Below are 7190 nucleotides of genomic sequence, written 5' to 3' on the forward strand. Positions count from 1 at the left end.
CAATCTTTGATTCCAATTTACCCGGGCTCGATCCATTCTCATCCCACTGAAATTGGCCTTGCCCCACTGTGCAGTGGATGCACTCTAGACTGCACTCTCCCCCCGAGGTGTCATCACCCTCACCGGGATTCAGCACTGAAAACCGGTTTCAGAGCGCCGCACTCCCGGGGGATTCCTGCACTGCCTTGCCTCCTCAAACCCTGCTGGGTGGCCACCCAGTTAAATTATATAGAAACATAGAAGATAGGAGCAGGAGTAGCCATTCGGCCCCTTTAGCCTGCTCCGCCATTCAATGAGATCATGGCTGATCATCCAAACTCAGTACCCTGTCCCTGCTTTCTCCCCATATCCCTTGATCCCTTTAGCCTTAAGAAATATATCTGACTCCTTCTTGAATATATTTAATGAATTGGCCTCAACTGCCTTCTGTGGTAGAGAATTCCACAGGTTCACCACTCTCTGGGTGAAGAAATTCCTCCTCATCTCTGTCCTAAATGGCTTACCCCTTAGACTGTGACCCCTTGGTTCTGGACTCCCTCGCCATCGGGATCATTCTTCCTGCATCTAGTCTGTCTAGTCCTGTTAGAATTTTATAAGTTTCAATGAGATCCCCTCTCATTCTTCTAAACTCCAGCAAGTATAAGCCCAATCGACCCAATCTCTCCTCATGCGTCATTCCTGCCATCCCAATTCCCACGAACTCTCTGCGGCTGCGGGGTGACCACCTCCTGGAACGTGCGCTCCAGGAAACTCTCAGCCTCCCGTCTGCCCAGCAGTGACTCCAGCCACTCCCCAAGCTCAGAGACCCTGAGCTCGAGTTCCAGCCACTGGAGGCACTTCCTGCACCTGTGGTTCACCAGGACACGTGAAGCGTCCCGGAGTTCCCGCATGGCACAGGAATTGCAGACATCGGTCCCATCGTTTGGCTTAAAATGTGTCTACTTAAGCTATAGATATATATGACGTGAGGTTAGTGTCCCCTTACCCCTGTTTATTATTCAATCAGTGATTGCCTTTTTGCCAAGCCCACTGCCTGCGGCCCCTCTCCCAGATTCCAGCCCCAGCTCTGTGCTGCCTGCGGCCCCTCTCCCAGCTTCCAGCCCCAGCTCTGTGCTGCCTGCGGCCCCTCTCCCAGATTCGAGCCCCAGCTGTGTGCTGCCTGCGGCCCCTCTCCCAGATTCCAGCCCCAGCTCTGTGCTGCCTGCAGCCCCTCTCCCAGCTTCCAGCCCCAGCTCTGTGCTGCCTGCGGCCCCTCTCCCAGATTCCAGCCCCAGCTCTGTGCTGCCTGCAGCCCCTCTCCCAGATTCCAGCCCCAGCTCTGTGCTGCCTGCGGCCCCTCTCCCAGATTCCAGCCCCAGCTGTGTGCTGCCTGCGGCCCCTCTCCCAGATTCCAGCCCCAGCTCTGTGCTGACTGCGGCCCCTCTCCCAGATTCCAGCCCCAGCTGTGTGCTGCCTGCGGCCCCTCTCCCAGATTCCAGCCCCAGCTCTGTGCTGCCTGCGGCCCCTCTCCCAGATTCCAGCCCCAGCTCTGTGCTGCCTGCGGCCCCTCTCCCAGATTCCAGCCCCAGCTCTGTGCTGACTGAGCTGCTCTCACCTGGGGACAGCAACTGGAGCCTGAAAATCAGCTTCAATGCCCCTGGGCTGGGAAAGGGGGACATGAGGCAACATTCTCCCTCTTACTACTTTCTACACTCCTTTTACAAGGTTTTAGAAGTGGAGCATTTACAGGCAGGAAGCTCAGACCAAACATCACGTCAGGATCAGACAGAGTCGCTCGATTCATCAGGACCTGAATATCATCGGCCTTTGCACATGGAAGGAGAGCAATGATCGCAGCGCCGACAGACCGCACACGTGTTCCGTGTGTGGACTCGCCTTCAGCCGATTGCCTGCCTTGGCGAGACACGTGCACCGTCACACTGGGGAGAAACTGGGTAAAGGTGGGGATGGCAGGAAGGGATTCAGTTCCCTGTCTGCGTCAGATGTTCATCGGCGCAGTCACACTGGGCACAGTCTGTTCACCTGCTCCGTGTGTGGGAAGGGATTTGTTTATTCATTCCACCTTCTGAGACACCAGCTTGTTCACACTGATGAGGAACCATTTAAATGTTCTGACTGTGGGAAGAGCTTTAAATGCACTGGGGACCTGAAGCATCACCAGCAAGTTCACACTGATGAGAAACCCTTTAAATGTTCTGTCTGTCAGAAGAGCTTTAAATACGCCGGGGACCTGAAGCAACACCAGCGAGTTCACACTGATGAGAGACCGTTTACATGTTCTGACTGTGGGAAGAGCTTTAAAAGCTCTGGGGATCTGACCAGACACCAGCGAGTTCACATCGGGGAGAGACCATTTCCCTGCTCTGTGTGTGGAAAGGGATTCTCTGATTCATCCAACTTGCTGACACACCAGCACGTTCACACTGATGAGAGACCCTTTAAATGTTTTGACTGTGGGAAGAGTTTTAAAGTCTCCGGGGCTCTGACCAGACACCAGTGAGTTCACACCGGGGAGAGGAAGTTCACCTGCTCTGTGTGTGGGAAGGGATTCTAGCAGTCCACCAACCTGCTGGCACACCAGCTTGTTCACACTGATGAGAGAGCGTTTACATGTTCTGACTGTGGGAAGAGCTTTAAAAACTCGAATGACCTGCTGAGACACCAGCGAGTTCACACTGTTCTGTAACGCAGGGCCCTGCAGACAGCTGGGGTGACATGAACGTGGAATGGATGAATGTTTTATAAATTCTTGTACTGCTGTTTAATCTTTCAATCTGTTGTGCTGATGATTCCCTTGATTTGACTGTTAATGTTATTTTTGTTTTTCTCCTTATCACAGGCAATTGCCCATTAAAAAAGTCAACAATCGGAACCAATAAAACCTGTAACATAACAAAAAAAGTTTAAAGGAAACTTAAATTAAATTAAAATTCTATTTTCGGTGGGGATGATGCACGCCAGTCCCTCCGGTACCCACCGGTCACGGAAGGCCTCGAGCGCGCCGGTGGACTGTTCAGGTTATTACATCGAATGTACAGCACAGAAACAGGCCATTCGGCCCAAGCCGGGGTTTATGATCCACGCGAGCCTCCTCCGACATATACTCCTAATGTTTATCTGGCTTCTCCTTAAATACATATATGCCATTGGTCTCAACTACTCCTTGTGGGAGCGAGTTCCACATTCTCATCACTCTCTGGGTAAAGACATTTCTCTTGAATTCCCTCCTGGATTTATTAATGACTATTATATTTATGGCCCCATAAATATGATGAGATTCTGTTAAGCTGACCAGTATGTTGTTGTACTTTGTCTTTTTCTGATGAATGAAACATTACTGAGCCCCTCTACCCGTGTTATGGGATGAAGTGCCAGACAAGTAAAGACACAACGTCTGGGTGTGAATCTGATAACCTCACGGACCGTATAGGTGTGATAACCAGACGGGCTTGTGGTTATAGTCTGGTCACAGATGGACTAAATTCCCTGAATTAGCAGGAGTTCAGGAGGCAGTCAACAGACAGGTCCAAACAATCCCATTTCCTGAGTGGTAACCAAGCTTGTGTATAAGAACAGGCCACTTAAGCCGTTGTCAGTTGGAACAGACTCGAGAAGATCGCGCATGAATCCACTGTACTTCTATTCTCCAGATTGATGGAATTATCACCCGATCTGCGTTATGCAGCGCTCTTAATAAAGCCTGGAGAGACAATTTGTGTTCTTGTGAGCTTGATTATCTGGTATCCGAAACCCTGGGACTCCTGATCATTAGAGTCAACGTCAGTGTGTGGAAAGGGATTCCCTGGTGTATCCCACCCGCTGACACACCAGAGTGTCCACAGTGTGACTGCGGTGGGTCGATTCCACTGTTTCCGATGCCTTTAATCACATCCAGGACTGAACCATGTTAATTCAGGCAACTGGGGCTTGTTAATGTTAAGAGCCCCCAATAACTGGGCTGGATTTAAAGATTATTCCCTGTTCTCTCAGTACTAGTGAGCAGAGAGAAGCTGATGTTATAGAATCATAGAGCACAGTAGGATGCCTTTCGGCCCATCGTGCTGGTGCCGGCTCTCTGAAAGAGCGATGCAATTAGTCCCACTGCCCTGCTCTTTCCCCACAGCCCTGCAAATTTCTGCTTTTAGTATATATCCAATTCCCTTTTGAAAGTTACTATTGAATCTGCTTCCACCTCCCATTCAGGCAGTGCATTCCAGATCATCACAATTCGCTGTGTAAAAAAAGTCTCCTCATTTCCTCTCTCGATTCTTTTGCCAATGATCTGAAATCTGTGTCCTCTCGTTACCGACCCTCCTGCCCGTGACAACAGCTTCTCCTTGTTTGCTCGATCAAAACCCCTAATAATTTTGAGCACCTCGATCACAGCTCCACTTAACCGTCTCTGCTCCAAGTTGTATTGCCATTGTTTTGTGAATTTTTGCTGTGATCGAGGTGCTGGATGTCCGTGCCTGGGGAATGGGACATTCTATACTCGTGAGCACCGAGTGTCAGCATCCAGCAATCTCTGGTCAGGGACTGTCTTTTTAAACTGCCTCACCTGAGCTTTTTGCCTCCCTGATTTCATTCTTAAACATTTCAGTGTTTTTGCAGAGTGACCAAGGCTGAACAGATAAATGTGAGGTATTACATTTTGGTAGGAAGAATGGGGAGGTCACTTATCACTGGGAGGGTGCGAGTCTAGGTGGGGTAGAGGAACAAAGGGATCTCGGAGTACAAATACACAAATCACTAAAAGTTGGGACAGGTTAGCAAGGCCATAAAAAAAGCAAACCAAGCACTAGGGTTTATTTCTAGAGGGATAGAATTGAAAAGTAGTGAAGTTATGCTAAACCTGTATCGAACCTTGGTTAGACCACACTTTGAGTAAAGCGTACAGTTCTGGTCGCCATATTATAAAAAGGATATAGAGGCACTGGAGAGGGTGCAGAGAAGATTTACAAGGATGATACCAGAAATTCTCCTCATCTCAGTCTTAAATGGGTGACCCCTTATTTTTAAACAATGACCCCTAGTTCTAGATTCTCCCACTAGAGGAAACATCCTCTCCACATTCACCATGTCCAGACCCCTCAGGATCTTATATGTTTCAATCAAGAAGGGTAGTAGGGATAAACCAGGGAATTACTGGCTAGTGAGCCTAACATCAGCTGCGGTACACGACTGGACACAGGCTTCCAGTCACAAAAACAACCTTCGACCATCACCCTCTGCCTCCTGCCACTAAGCCAATTTTGGATCCAATGTGCCAAATTGCCCTGGGTCCCATGGGCTCTTACCTACTTGACCAGTCTCCCATGCGGGACTTTGTCAAAAGCCTTACTGAAGTCCATGTAGACTACATCAACTGCATTACCCTCATCCACACACCTAGTCACCCCCTCGAAAAATTCAATCAAATTGGTCAGACATGATCTCCCCTGGCAAAGCCATGCTGGCTATCCTTGATTAATCCTTGCCTCTCCAAGTGGAGACTAATTCTGTCCCTCAGAATTTTTACCAATAATTTCCCGACCACTGATGATTCATTGGGGCCTGACCAGAGTTTGTGAACAAGAGGCCCAGAAATGAGTGATTTCCTGACAAAACACCAGATGCCAACTTGTTGATCATCCAGGGCCCATTGTCCCACTTCCTCTCGCTGTCTTCCGCCCATTGTGTTGACAAAGTTGTGGTCAAACAGGCAGGGATCAGACATCCAGGACTTCAGCAGGAAGCAAGCAGCACTGTCGGCTCAACTGTGAACGGATATTATCAAACCCGGAAACATCCTGGGAATGGACAATTTAACCCTTTCATCATTTCTAGCACAGCACAAATCCACAAGTCAACAGAAAGCAGAAAAACCTTCATCACGAGATTAAACCAAACCCTAATCTTACAGATATATGTATACACGACCAGGGTATTTTACAGTGTAGAGGGAGCTTTACTCTGTATCTAACCCGTGCTGTACCTGCCCTGGGAGTGTTTGATGGGACAGTGTAGAGGGAGCTTTACTCTGTATATAACCTGTGCTGTACCTGCCCTGGGAGTGTTTGATGGGAGAGTGTAGAGGGAGCTTTACTCTGTATCTAACCTGTGCTGTACCTGCCCTGGGAGTGTTTGATGGGACAGTGTAGAGGGAGCTTTACTCTGTATCTAACCCGTGCTGTACCTGCCCTAGGAGTGTTTGATGGGACGGTGTAGAGGGAGCTTTACTCTGTATCTAACCCATGCTGTACCTGCCCTGGGAGTGTTTGATGGGACAGTGTAGAGGGAGCTTTACTCTGTATCTAACCCCGTGCTGTACCTGCCCTGGGAGTGTTTGATGGGACAGTGTAGAGGGAGCTTTACTCTGTATCTAACCCGTGCTGTACCTGCCCTGGGAGTGTTTGATGGGACAGTGTAGAGGGAGCTTTACTCTGTATCTAACCCCGTGCTGTACCTGCCCTGGGAGTGTTTGATGGGACAGTGTAGAGGGAGCTTTACTCTGTATCTAACCCGTGCTGTACCTGCCCTGGGAGTGTTTGATGGGACAGTGTAGAGGGAGCTTTACTCTGTATCTAATCCGTGTTGTACCTACCCTGGGAGTGTTTGATGGGACAGTGTAGAGGGAGCTTTACTCTGTATCTAACCCGTGCTGTACCTGCCCTGGGAGTGTTTGATGGGACAGTGTAGAGGGAGCTTTACTCTGTATCTAACCCGTGCTGTACCTGCCCTGGGAGTGTTTGATGGGACAGTGTAGAGGGAGCTTTACTCTGTATCTAACCCCTGAGGTACCTGCCCTGGGAGTGTTTGATGGGACAGTGTATCTGGAGCTTTACTCTGTATCTAACCCGTGCTGTACCTGTCCTGGGAGTGTTTGATGGGGCAGTGTAGAGGGAGCTTTACTCTGTATCTAATCAGTGCTGTACCTGCCCTGGGAGTGTTTGATGGGACAGTGTAGAGGGAGCTTTACTCTGTATCTAACCCGTGCTGTACCTGCCCTGGGAGTGTTTGATGGGACAGTGTAGAGGGAGCTTTACTCTGTATCTAACCCGTGCTGTACCTGCCCTGGGAATGTTTGATGGGACAGTGTAGAGGGAGCTTTACTCTGTATCTAACCTATGCTGTACCTGCCCTGGGAGTGTTTGACGGGACAGTTTAGAGGGAGCTTTACTCTGTATCTAACCTGTGCTGTACCTGCCCTG

The sequence above is a fragment of the Somniosus microcephalus genome, unplaced genomic scaffold (genome assembly GCF_052327205.1).
Source record: "Somniosus microcephalus isolate GS21.2 unplaced genomic scaffold, FLI_Smic_1.0 unresolved_chr1, whole genome shotgun sequence".
Classification (NCBI taxonomy): Eukaryota; Metazoa; Chordata; class Chondrichthyes; order Squaliformes; family Somniosidae; genus Somniosus; species Somniosus microcephalus.